The 12842-nt window shown below is 49.7% G+C and overlaps 1 long non-coding RNA gene across 1 annotated transcript; it reads right to left on the reverse strand.

Moving 5' to 3' along the window:
• Window positions 1-1270: 1270 nt before the first annotated feature.
• LOC110131433 (uncharacterized) lies at window positions 1271-11626 on the reverse strand. The gene is made up of 3 exons (XR_002312182.2): window positions 11524-11626; window positions 10000-10243; window positions 1271-1818 (listed from the first exon to the last, which is right to left on the reverse strand). It is a non-coding gene; the product is annotated as an uncharacterized lncRNA (long non-coding RNA).
• Between the last annotated feature and the right edge of the window lie 1216 nt (window positions 11627-12842).

Consider the following 12842-nt stretch of genomic DNA (forward strand, 5'->3'; position numbering starts at 1 on the left):
CCAGCCTCCAGGCCTGCCCCTCTGGCTGGGGCTTTGTGACAGCAGCCTGAATAATCTCACGGAGTCTTCCTCTCATTGAGTGTCCATTTATCCCTCAGAACCCATCTGAAATACCATCCTGGGGCCTCTGAGACAGAATAAATCACTTATCCGAAACGTTTTTGTGCCTCTAAGCATGTGTGCGTGTGTGCTCAGTAGCTTCAGTTTTGTCTGACTCTGCCCAGGGACTGTAGCCCACCAGGCTCCTCTGTCCATGGGATTCTGTAGGCCTGAGTGGGTTGCCATTTCCTCCTCCAGGGGATCTTCCTGACCCAGGGATCAAACCCGCATCTCCTGTGTCTCCTGCATTGCAGGTGGATTCTTTACTACTGAGCCAGTGGGAAAGCCCACCTCTCTTTATATGTATGTATATGTATATACGTGTGCATATATCTTATCCTCACTTGTCTTACAGTAGTCACATATACTCCTCTCCCTCCCAGTGCAGCTTTTGTGATTTAATTTATCCTTCCATCCACCCTAGTAAATTCCCCATCGATGTCTGTCGAGCTAAAGGGCCTGGGATTGAGTTTCTCGAGTCCGCAGGCCGGCCACCTCCCTCCCCCCCCGCCGCCCAGCGCAGGGGCACCCCTGATGGTATCGCAGACCTACACGAGGTACGGGACAGGCTCAAACACCGGCTCCATTCAGACGGCCCTAGGGACACAGGCTGGAAACTTAGATTTCTTCCCATGTGGCCCAAGTCTTCCTGGGAAGTCGCTGACTGAACACACCTCACCGAATAGATTAGAGATGAAACTGAGCGCCCGGATCGGGCTCGGTTTCCCGGGGGGCCCCTAATCTGCAGGGCTGGCTTCCCTCAACATCGCCTGCAGGAGCGCGGCTGCTGGGCAGCTCACCCAGAGGTCGGTTGTCCGATACGGCTGAGCCAAAGCTATCTGTTTAGCAGACAACCTATGTGCGTGTCAGGATCAGCAACCATCATCCTTGATGCTGGGTTTTTTCTCCCTCGTTGAAATGGATCTTTTGAGAGCCAGTCAAGGGGAAAGAATGTGGAAGGATGGAGTGCAGTGGGGTACCTCCGTGAAAGAGGCCCTTGATTATATGGGGAACATTAAAAACAGGGAATTTTCCCTTTTACCGCTCATTTCCTTCAGTTACCTATAAATTTCACTGTCAGAGAAACTACCCATCTGTTTTCCTGAAGAAGCGGGTAGAAAACATCCAGAGCGCAGCATATTTAACACAAATGTTCTCCATTGTCGGGAGCAGAGTTTTTGAAGTACATGTACAAGCTCTCTCCCTGCCCCCACCCCCCTAAGAATACTAAGAGCTGCTTTGCATAAGCCGCCGGTTGGGCAGACGGGGAAGGCGAATGCAAATATCATAGGATGGATTATGATCGCCCGGCCCTTGCCTTATGGACAATAGATTTCTCGACAGACCCAACATCAGCGACAGCCAGGTTGCATTTTTAAAAGGACTTTTGTGCATTTTTTTTTCTCCTTCTTAGTACTTAGGAGTCCCTGAAAAGACATCAAAACCGTTTAGTGCAGATATTCAGAATAAACGAAACTCTTTTTTTTGCCCTGCATCGGTTGCCTTTGTAATAACAGTCTTCTTATGTGTTTGGATACTTATGTAACTTAAGATGAAAAGACATCTTATAGCCTCCAGGCAGAATGATGGGAAATTAGCCGGCATACCTGCAACTCCAATTTGCCTGGGACGGAGTCCATTTCAGACCATGGGAAAGGGGCACATTTGCTCTGTGGGATCAATCTCATGCCTTCCAATATTTCCATACAACGACTTTTCCTAAAAGCATGTAAAAAAATACCTTGGCTAACTGGTTTTGTTAATGAACATGAGAGGAAGGGGGTCATGGAGACCTACAGAGGATTTGCCCAAGAATTTAAGTAACTGGTTTTGGAGTAGATTTGTTTAAATTTTCTTGTCCCTCACTGATTTAGCAACATTAAAATGAACCAGGCAAGTTGGAGTGGAAAACAGGAAAGTCGAGATCAAAGTCTCCAAGCAAGTCAGCTCATCTTAAAGGGCCTCAGATGACCCTGCGAAGAAACGGGTATAATTATACCCAGTGCATCAGGTCGTTGTGAAGTTTAAAGACTACCTGAAAGTGTTCTGAGATCCTCAGATGAAAATTGACCACAAACACAGAGTGTTATTATAGAATTCAAAAGGGTGCTTTCCTTTCTGCAATAAAATGCCATGGGCACCGTCTGAACTTTGTCCCTTCCGGCCCTGACGACTCCCGCCATGTCCGACTCTTCACCACACCTGCTTCTCAACCCCTTTAAATCCCTTTGATTTCTGTGGGCCTCTTCACATGCCCCAAGACAATGGTCTTTCATTATGAATACGCTCCTTAGCAACAGTTTCCAGGAAGGAAAAGATATCTCTGCTGTGTCCAGTGGATTCTTATTCATTTCTCCATCATCGACAGCATCATCTGGGGGATGATTGTGGTACCCACCACACCTGACTTGGATTCCACCAGATCACAACGGTCTTTCTAAAGAGAAGCCAGGGAGACGTCTTGGGTTTGCATCTTTTATTTATTCATTTTTGCTGTAATCAAGTAGAAAGACTTGATTGATCATAACTAAACTTGGTCTCTAATAAACGGATGCTGGCTACACATATTTTTGTTTCCCCTTTGGATCTGCCATCTTCAAAACACAATTTTCTTGTCCAGATTACGTCCATCAGGCAAGAAAAATGGATGGAGGACCCTGTGAGGTCTGAAGCCCCTGGGCTCACCAGTACATGAAGCAGTTGCATAATCCTGCTAAGCCACTTTCTCAGGGGTATTACGTGAAGTTGAATATTGTTTATTTCTAAACACTGAATGCGCTGGAATGGAAAAGACCCTCATCTCCCTGAGGTGGTCTCCTGCTATCCCCTCTTGGAAAAGGAAATGGCAGCCCACTCCAGTATTCTTGCCTGGAGAATCCCATGGACAGAGAAGCCTGGCAGGCTACAGTCGTGGGGTTGCAAAGAGTCAGACACGACTGAGCGACCAGCACACACAGTATCCCCTCCATCCGGAACGCTTCACTCCAGATGCTCACCTGACTCCCTCCTCTTTCTCAGCAGAGCTGCACACAGTGCCTCCCGGCCCCTCCGGCTCCCCCACCCCGGCCCCCGCACCGACCCCGCTGCCCGTCCCCCTCCACGGGCTCTTGGGACTCTCGTTGTTCGGTCGCTCAGTTCTGTCCGACTCTTTGCAACCCCACAGACTGCAGCACGCCAGCCTTCCCTGACTGTACCATCCCCCAGAGACTGCTCAAACTCATGTCTATTGAGTCTATGGACAGTGCCATCCAACCGTCTCATTCTCTGTCACCCCCTCCTCCTTTCCTCAATCTTTCCCAGCATCAGGGTCTTTTCTGATGAGTCAATTCTTTGCATCAGGTGGCCAAAGATTGGAGCTTCAGCTTTAGCATCACTCCTTCCAATGAGTATTCAGGGTTGATTTCCTTTAGAATTGATTGGTTTGATCTTGCTGTCCAGGGGATCCTCAGGAGTCTTTTCCAGCACCACAATTCAAAAGCATCAGTACTTCAGCAACCAACCTTCTTTATGGTCCAACTCTCATGTCTGACCTCCATCTGTCAGTGTCCCCCCCTCCATTGGACAGAGAATCAGCCCACAGAGTGTTGACTTCCCAGCACTTCCAGATAGTGTGTGTGAGGGCTAAGCAGACACGCATGGCAGTCCTCAGAGGAGCTTAGGGGCAGGAAGCAAGAGGCATGTTCAGCACGCACTTCCAGCGAGGCACCCCATGTTGGGGGTGGGGGCGGTGGTGACAATGAGAAATGGCTCTCCTACTGCAGCCTTTGTTCTTGAATTCATGAATTTCAACTTTGGGGGTCACAGCTCCATATTTGGCCATTGGTTGGGTGCATTGATGGGTAGCTGAGTCTTTCACAGGATGCTCTGGTATTCTCCCAGGCTATCTGCTTCTGACTGATGAGAGTAGGTCCTAAGACCAGTAGACCACAAGGCCGTGTGCTCAGTGTGGTATCTCCCCAGCTGTAAAATGAGTTCTCAATTCAAGGTGTGCAGTCAGACCTCGGGGATGGATTCTGTAAGCTCTTTGATGGATGCTGGGGAAGCAGTGTGAGCAGAGGAAGCAAACCCATACCAAGAGAGGTGGTAGTTCCAGAAAAGACAAACTGCTATTCTACCCAGATTAGAAGGGCTTCCCTAATGGATCAGCTGGTAAAGAATCTGTCCGCAATGCAGGAAACATGGGACTAGGGTTCAATCCCTAGCTCGGAAAGATCCCCTGGAGAAGGGAATGGTTACCTACTCCAGTATTCTTGCCTGGAGAATTCCAGATTAAAAGAGGGGTGATGGAATTAACCTGCCACTAAGGGATTTGCTGGTGCTCTCAAGGAAGGGTGCCACGTTGAAGGTTCATCACTTGTCTTGGTTGCTGAAAGTTTGAGTGTCCAGCATGGGTATTGGTGTCTATGGGCCACTTAACATGCCCCAAGACAATGGTCATTATTTCTGAACACTCTCTTAGGAACATAACGTCCAAGAAGAAAGAGGTAACTTTGCTGTCTCCTGTGGATTCTTGTTCATTTCTCTGTCATCAATAGCATCATCTGTGGATGACTGTGGTCATCCAAAGAGAGCAGCCACACAGAGGCTTGGGGTTCATCATCTTTGATTTATTCTTTTGTGCCAGAATCAAGTAGAAAGACTGGCCTTTATGTCCAGGACAAGTCATCCCACAGACCTGGTCCCTTCGAGCCTGAACTATGGGACAGGCGCCCTGATGGTCAGTGGACACCCACACACTTTTGCCCACTGCCATATGTCCATCTTCAGACAAAGTTGTCCCCGATCTCCTAGTATTGTTCCTTGCAGGCTCCTATCCCATAAGACAAGCCGGGTACTTTTCTATGTGTGGTGGATGGCCAGTGTGCTGCCTGAGGGCTGCCCCCCCTTGCTCTCTTTCCAGGTTACTTCTCAGAGACGACGTGATGCAAAAAGAGTCAGTCTTCAGCCAGCTCGTGAGAGACACTTCAGCGCACAACCGCCTGGTGTGCCCTGGCCAGGCACTCCAGCCCTGCTGGAACCTGCCAGCAGCTCACAAGCTGTTCTTCAAACAGCCAGCAGTCTCTATTGTAGAGAGCACAACTTGGGGCTTCCCTGGCAGCCCAGTGGTTAAGACTCTGCACTTCCAACACAGAGGGGCGCAGGCTCAATTTCTGGTCAGGGAACTAAGATCCTGCGTGCTGCGCAGTGTGGCCAAAAAAATTTTAAAAATCCTAGAAAGAGCATGTCTTCACTCAGAAACTCCACAGGTCCATGATGAGATGCTCCTGGAGAGGTTTTCTGCACTCCCCACCTGTGCAAGCTCTCATCACCTTGTCTGGTGGATCGCAAGTCCCTAAGGACAGAGAAACTTACACTGCCGCCTCTGCCTGCCAATGAGCCCTCTCCTGATCTGTGTCTCACGTGAGATAGAAAGCCATTCAAACCCCTCAATAAACTGGTTAGAACAGAATTCCTGAGAGTGATATCGATTTCCGCCTCCCCCCAAGTCCAAACAACTTTAAGTTTTGTGCTTCTTTCCTGCTAGCTGTAGAAGATGTAGGATGGGCAACAAATGATTCTTTGCTTTAAAGGGAAGCCCCACGGGCCCTGGACACTGGGTCCCTACTCATTTCGTTGACATGCAGCCCTTGATATTGTCATAACTTAGTTTCTCACTTTCTGCATCCTCTCTGCTCCAAGCTCACCACTTCCAGTTCACATGGGTTATCAGTATAGAAGACCAGCCTGATCTATAGAATATCGAGATGACTACGGTCCCTGTGAGGTGTCTTGTTTGGAGAATAGGAGAGTTATCGCCAGTGTGGAACCAGAGAGTGAATGTGAACTGCCGTCCTTCTCCCATGATGACAAGTTGCTTTTTATCCTCTTCACCAATGGGACTGGAGAAGAACACTTCTAGAACTTCCATTTCTGACTCCAAGATGGAGAAGTGACTACCAGAGGAAGCTTCCTGCCATAAAGAACCACAAAATTGGGGGTGGGGGAGGACGAATATGAAGCAATCTTGTTTGGGCAACAGAAAACAGGCATTAAAGACCGGTGATCCCTGAGAGAAGGGAAACTTGTAAGGCAACCCCATTAACTGCCCTGCCTCTCTGCCTAGGGGAGGTTTCCTGACCATGGCATAGGAGCAAGAGCAGGGAAGAGCAACCTTACTGAGCGGAGGGGACTGCCAAAACGACGTGACTCTGCGGTCAGGGTGCAGAGAGGAGGGCGCCGTGCCCACGGGAGCACCTCAGACATCTGCGTGAGGGTGACTTGCAAGTCTTTGGCTGAGAGTGGGGTTGTGAGTATACAGGGAAAGACTATGCAAGAATTACCTGAGATCAGGTGCTATGGAGTTGAGAGACCAAAGTTTGCTGAGACATACTGAAGCTCCCGGCCAGCCAGAAACGAGAAGACACATCAGAAAAGTTGTGCCTTAGGAGTAAAGACCATGACCTGCAGCAAACTCTGGTCTATATAAGTCTAGAGCCTTAAATCAAGTCTCAACAAGGTTTGAAGACAGAACTCAGAAGGAGAGTCAAAGCCACTTAGAGGGGTTCAGGAAACACCAGATCAAAGTCTATGTAAGTTCAAGTTATCAGCCAGAAATCCACCACCTACAAGAATAAAACCAGCAGTACTCAGAGACAAATATCAGAATTCCAAATCTCTAAAATGTGCCATCTGCAGTTCCAAATAATAGGAAAAAATCTAGATATGCAAAGTACCAGGAAAATATAGCTCATATGCCATAAAATAGCAGTCAATTGGAACTGACCCGAAGATGGCCCAGATGTTGGACTTAGCAGATATAGTAAAGCTATTATTATAAATATGTTCAAGGATTTAAAGGAGATTATGGCCCTAATGAACAAATGAATAAAGAATCTCTGAAGATAAATTAGAACTCGAAAGAAGAACTAAATGGAAATTCCAGAATTCACAGGCACAATAACAAGTGAAAAAGTAAGTGGATTAAAAGAAGATTAGAAATGACAGTAGAAATTGCCTGACGACAGATCAATAGAAACTATCCAATCGAGAAAAACAATAAAACAGAGGGGACTTCTCTGGTGGTTTCGTGGGTAGGATTCTGCCTGCCAATGCTGGGGGTGTGGGTTTCACCCCCCTGTCTGCAGCTAAGCGTGCAGGCCACAGCTCCTGCGCCCAGGCGGCCTGGAGCCTCAGACGGCAGCCACTGAAGCCCACGTGCCTGGGGTCTGTGTCCCCACAAGAGAAGCCACTGCAATGAGCAGTCCACGCATCACAATGAGGAGTAGCCGCCACTCACCACAGCCGGTTGAAGCCCGTACACACCAACAAAGACCTGGCGCAACCAGAATAAATAAACAAGTTTTTAAAAAAGTTTTAAAGAGAGAGAGGGAAATCTAAAGAAAATTAGCAAATGTTCAGAGACCCTTGGAACAAAGTCAAATGGCCTGGAATGTGTGTAGCTGCAGTCCCAGAAATAAAACAGAGTGAAAGGAGGCAGAAAAAGACTGAGTAAATAAAACAAAAAATTCCCAAAGTTGAAGATCTCCATATAATAGGGAGAAAGATATTTGCAGATCCAAGAAACTCAATAAATTCCAAATAAGATAATTACAAAACAAAACCCCAGAAAAGCCCGAAAACCACACCTACACACATCATCATACTACTGAAAAATAGAAAATCTTGAAAGCAGCCAGAGAAAAGAGCACATTACATATACGGGAAGACCCCAACACTGATGGCTGATATCTCATCAGAAACAAAAGAGATCAGAAAATAATGGGAAATGATATTTAAAGTGTTGGAAGGAGACACTCATCAACTCAGAATGTTATATCCAATGACAATGTCCTTCAAAACAAGAGAATTGAAATAAAGGCATTTTCAGGTTAATAACACACAAGGAGATCAAACCAGTCAATCCTAAAGGAAATCAACCCTTAATATTCTTTGAAAGGACTGATGCTGAAGCTGAAGCTCCAATACTTTGGTTACCTGACGCAAAGAGTTAACTCATTGGAAAAGACCCTGATGCTGGAAAAGATTGAGGGTAGGAAGAGAAGGGGATGGCAGAGGATGAGATGGTTTGATAGCATCACCGACTCAATGAACACGAATCTGAGCAAACTCTGGGAGATAGTGGAGGACAGAGGAGCCTGGCATGCTGCCGTCCATGGAGTCACAAAGAGTTGGACAGGACTTAGCAACTGAAGAACAAGACAAGCAAAAATTTATTGCCAGCTGATCCATACTTCCAGGATGTTCTTCCGGTTGAAAACAAGAGTTTACAGGAAGAATGGAAAGTGCCTAAACCAGTAAATAAGTGAGAACACAACCACATACCAACGTCAGGGGCTGTCAATCTCCTCCAGTAAACAATACACCGCCTCTGGCGTGGTTTACGTAATGTCCTGCACGCTTTGGGGTCAGACGGGTGAGTTGAATGGGAATGTGATGAGTCAGGACCCCTGCATCCTTAAGTGTTCTGTGATGCACCAAGTCTTTGCAGTTCTCCCCGGGGTGGCATTGCTTCCGCCTTACTGCCTCAGCCAGGAGGGGACCGTTTCAGGGGATTCCATCTGGCTTCTCCCACTGCATGACTCCTTTCCCACAGGTCACAGAATCAAAGCCAGGGTCCTGCCAACTCTGGATTGCAGCCCCCCAAGTTATACAATAAGGGACTGAAAAAGTGATCACAGGTGAGCCCTTGGATTCGCGGTGACGTGGACATGGGCCTGGACTCTATTTATCACTGTGAGTGGGGACAGCAACAGAGTTTCAGGTCTCCCGGTAGCAGACCCTGCATCCAACAATCCTTGAAAGTCTTTTTTCAGGACACACGTACCATGATCAGTAGCCATATGTCATTCTGGGGAAGGATCGGGAAAACAATGATGGCATAAACTGGCAGTGACATTTACAGGATCTGTCCTCAAGGAGGCTCGACTTCTAATTAATCGATCAATACAGTCGGGGTCCGTGAACGGAGTCAGACCCACCACCACGTGTATTTTCCTGGTTACCATTGGCAGCTCCGGCTCTCTTCATCGCCTGATGAATTTCTCCTCTGCAGACATGCTGATGGCCAATCTTTGTTATCAGACTCATCAGTCGATGTATTGAGGGGCCATGGGTTCCGTTAGGGAGGACAAGTGTCAAGTGTCTTGAGTGAGGCTCTGGGGAATCTCTCGGAGAAAGGGGACCCATCCCCTCCATCAGGGGTAAGCAGGTTGCTTCTGCTGATGTGGTGGGAGCCTGTGTGTAAGTATGACTGCTGATTTCAGGGTGCAGTTCCATACCCAGCCCAGCCTCCAAGGCACTGCGAACTCAGGAGCTAACATCGTCAGCCAGGGGACTTCCCTGGTGGCCCAGTGGCCGAGACGTCGAGCTCCCAAAGCAGGGCATCCCAGTTTAATGCCCAGTCAGAGAACTAGACCCTATGTGCCATAACTAAGGGTCCACACGTCACAACTAAAGATCCTGTGGGCTGCAACTAAAACCTGGCACAGCCAAATGATTCTTTTCAAATCATCAGATAATAGGCTGCCCGTATGATGAACAGAAACCAGCAGATCTAAAGACAGACTGAAATCCCCTGGGTGTTCTGGAATTCATACCAGAGTCTGCCTCATTCCTGGGTGGCTCAGCGGTAAAGAATCTGCTGGCAATGCAGGAGACCCGGGTTCCACGCCTGGGTCAGGGAGATCCCCTGGAGGAGGGCATGACACCTCACTCCAGTGTCCTTCTTGCCTGGAGAATCCCGTGGACAGAGGAGCCTGGCGGGCTGCAGTCGACGGGGCCGCAAAGAGTCAGACATGACCGAGCACGCATGCGGCCTCATCCCGGACCTCTCGTCCTGCCTACTGGGCAGATTTTGTTCTGAGAATTCAGGGCCACCAGCCCTGATGGGCCCCCGGTTACCTGAAGAATAACTCGGGTCGGGTGAGTGAGGTTCACTTGCTTGAGGACGAGGCCCAACAAGTCAGCAGACTCAGCATGGGCTCCTAAGGGCTGCAGCGTGGTCTCCGCAGCCGGGAAGGCCGCTCTTTCCCTGAGGTTGTTTCCTGAAATGTAAACACAGCTTTTCTCCTCCTCCTTCTGCTTCTCCTCTTCCTCCTGCTCCTCCTTCATTCTGTGGGATTTTCCCCTTTGTCTGTACAATTGGCTGAAAACGAACATATTGACAAGAAAAATATATGGACACCTGGGCCAGGAGGGAAGCTGTGAATCCTCTGCCCGCTGCCCCAGAGGGCGTGAGGGGAGACGGGCCAGCCTCACGTTCCTGCCCCAGGGACAAAGGGACTCCGCCTGGCTTTGTCACACTGTCCAATGAGGCCGCTGTCCTCAGCCCTTTCCTGCAGGCTGGCTCCTGGGGTTCCCCAGCCACCAGCCCAGAGGGAGCCCTCATGGTGATGAGAGGGAGAAGGACCAACTCAGCCATCCCAAGTCCAGTATTCCCAGTCCCTGGTCTTAAGCCATGTGCCCTGGGGGTGGGGACCAGTGAGGCTCGGAGACATGGAGCTCAGAAGGAACAGTCCTGCAGACCCCAGACCCCTTGCCTTATTTTTGCTCCAGTCCGGCCCAGAGGCAATGCTAACCACCAAGGACATGGCTGAAGGCAGAGAGAAGCCCTGTTTGGCCAGAGAACTCCTCAGCCAGAGGGTTCAGGGATGGAAAGGAGACCCCGGTCAGACTGCTCCTTACAATCTGTCAAGGGGTGAGCGGCCTGGGTTCTCAGGGAGTCTGGAGGGGCCTTAGGGGTCTCGGGGGGCCTCCAGGGGTCTGGGACCATCAGGGATCTATGGGGGCCTCTGCGGTCGGGGGGAGCTCAGGAGTGGGCCTTGGGAAATCTGGGGGCCAGCGAGGGGACTTGCGATCTCAGTGACCTTGGGGGGCCTTGGTGGTCTGGGGAAACTCGGGGGGTCTGGGGGAACTTGGGAAGTCTGGGGGGACCTCAGGGAGTCTGGGGGGAACTTGGGGAGTCTGGGGGACCTCGGGAAGTCTGGGAGGAACTCAGGGAGCCTCGGGGGAACTCAGGGAGTCTGGAGGTACCTTTGGGTGTCTAAGGGGCTCTAGGGATCTGGGGGATCCCTGCCTTACTGAGAGAAACCAGTAGGGTTGGGGCACCCCAGGGGTCAGGGGGCACAGAGTTTATTCCCCAGATTCAGTTCATGGTGGGACATCTTGCGTGCTTGGAGCCACGTGCCACTTCCTACTCAGAAAACCCAGCGTGACCAGCTCCAGGATGGGAAGCCGGACGGGGGACCAGGGAACATCCCTGAAGAAGAGAAGTGGCAGCCAGACAGCCGGAAAGCCTTTCAACTTTCAGGGTCAACACGGCTCCTCCAGATGCTCCGAAGTCAGGAAGCAAACGGCAGTGGTGAGGGTGCCTCGGGGTTCTGCCTGCCCTGACCACAGAAGTCACTGTCCAAGTGAGTCACCGACCTGCTCCTGCTCCCTGCAGCAAGGGCTGGGCGCCAGGACCCCGAGCAGGGCCATCTGCTTCAGTGTTCCATCAGGGAGGCCACCTGGCTTCAAAGGAACTGGAGAGAAGTCACAAACAGAAAATCTGTGTTTAAAAGCGCAGGGCCCTTGGGGTGACCTCATAATGGGAGCCTGGACCTGGGTGGTGGGGGGTGGGGGTCATGCAGTGGCAAGGCACACAGCGAGGAGCCCAGGAAGCCTGTCCATTTCATCCTGAGCAGATGGCCTGGGGCACCTTCTCGGATGTGTGGCCCATTCATGATTTTCTTGGGAAGTTTTAAATTTTGTATTCATTCCTGTGACCACATCCTCCAGGAATCACATCCACAGGGAATCATCCAGAATGCTCTGATTTCAGGGCTCAGGTTTGCATTCCTCGGGGGTTAAAAGATCACCAGGGAAAGGGTCTGAGTTATTTCTGCAACGTGAACTTGTTATTGTTGTTTGCTGTTTGGACGCTATGTCATGTCCAACTCTTTGCAACTCCACGGACTGAGGCATGCCAGGCTTCCCTGTCCTTCACTCTCTTCTGGAGCTTGCTCAGACTCATGTACATCGAGTCAATGATGTCATCCAACCTTCTCATCCTCTGTCATTTCCTTCTCCTTCTGCCCTCAATTTTTCCGAGCATCAGGGTATTTTGCAATGAATCAGCTCTTCGAATCAGGTGGCCAAAGTATTAGAGCTTCAGCTTCAACATCAGTCCTTCCAATGAAAATTCAGGGTTGATATCCTTCAGAATTGACTGGTTTGATCTCCTTGCAGTCCAGGGGACTCTCGAGAGTCTTCTCCAGGACCAAGCACAGTTCGAAAGCATCCATTCTTTGGCACTCAGCCTTTTTTATGGTCCAGCTCTCAGATCCATACAAAGCTACTGGAAAAACCATAGCTTTGACTATACAGACCTTTGTCGGCAAAGTGATGTCTCTGGTTGGTAATACACGATCTAGGTTTGTCATGGCTTCATTCCAAGGAGCAAGCGTCTTTTAATTTCACGGCTGCTGTCACCATCCACAGTGATTCTGGAGCCCAAGAAAACAAGGTCTGTCACTGTTTCCATTTTTCCCTTTAATTGGCAGCAGCTAACAGAACCCAGCTGGACACAAAGAGAGCACTGGCTCCTGGGCAAGGATGTAAGATGAGTGAGACACCCGCCTCCTCGAAAAGGTTCTGTTTACTGGGACATCTCTGGTGGTCCAGTAGCTAAGACTCCACGCTCCCAATGCAGGGGACTCAGGTTCAATCCCTGGTCGAGGAACTAGATCCCACATGCCTCCACT

The sequence above is a fragment of the Odocoileus virginianus genome, chromosome 28, assembly GCF_023699985.2.
Source record: "Odocoileus virginianus isolate 20LAN1187 ecotype Illinois chromosome 28, Ovbor_1.2, whole genome shotgun sequence".
In the NCBI taxonomy this organism is placed as follows: Eukaryota; Metazoa; Chordata; class Mammalia; order Artiodactyla; family Cervidae; genus Odocoileus; species Odocoileus virginianus.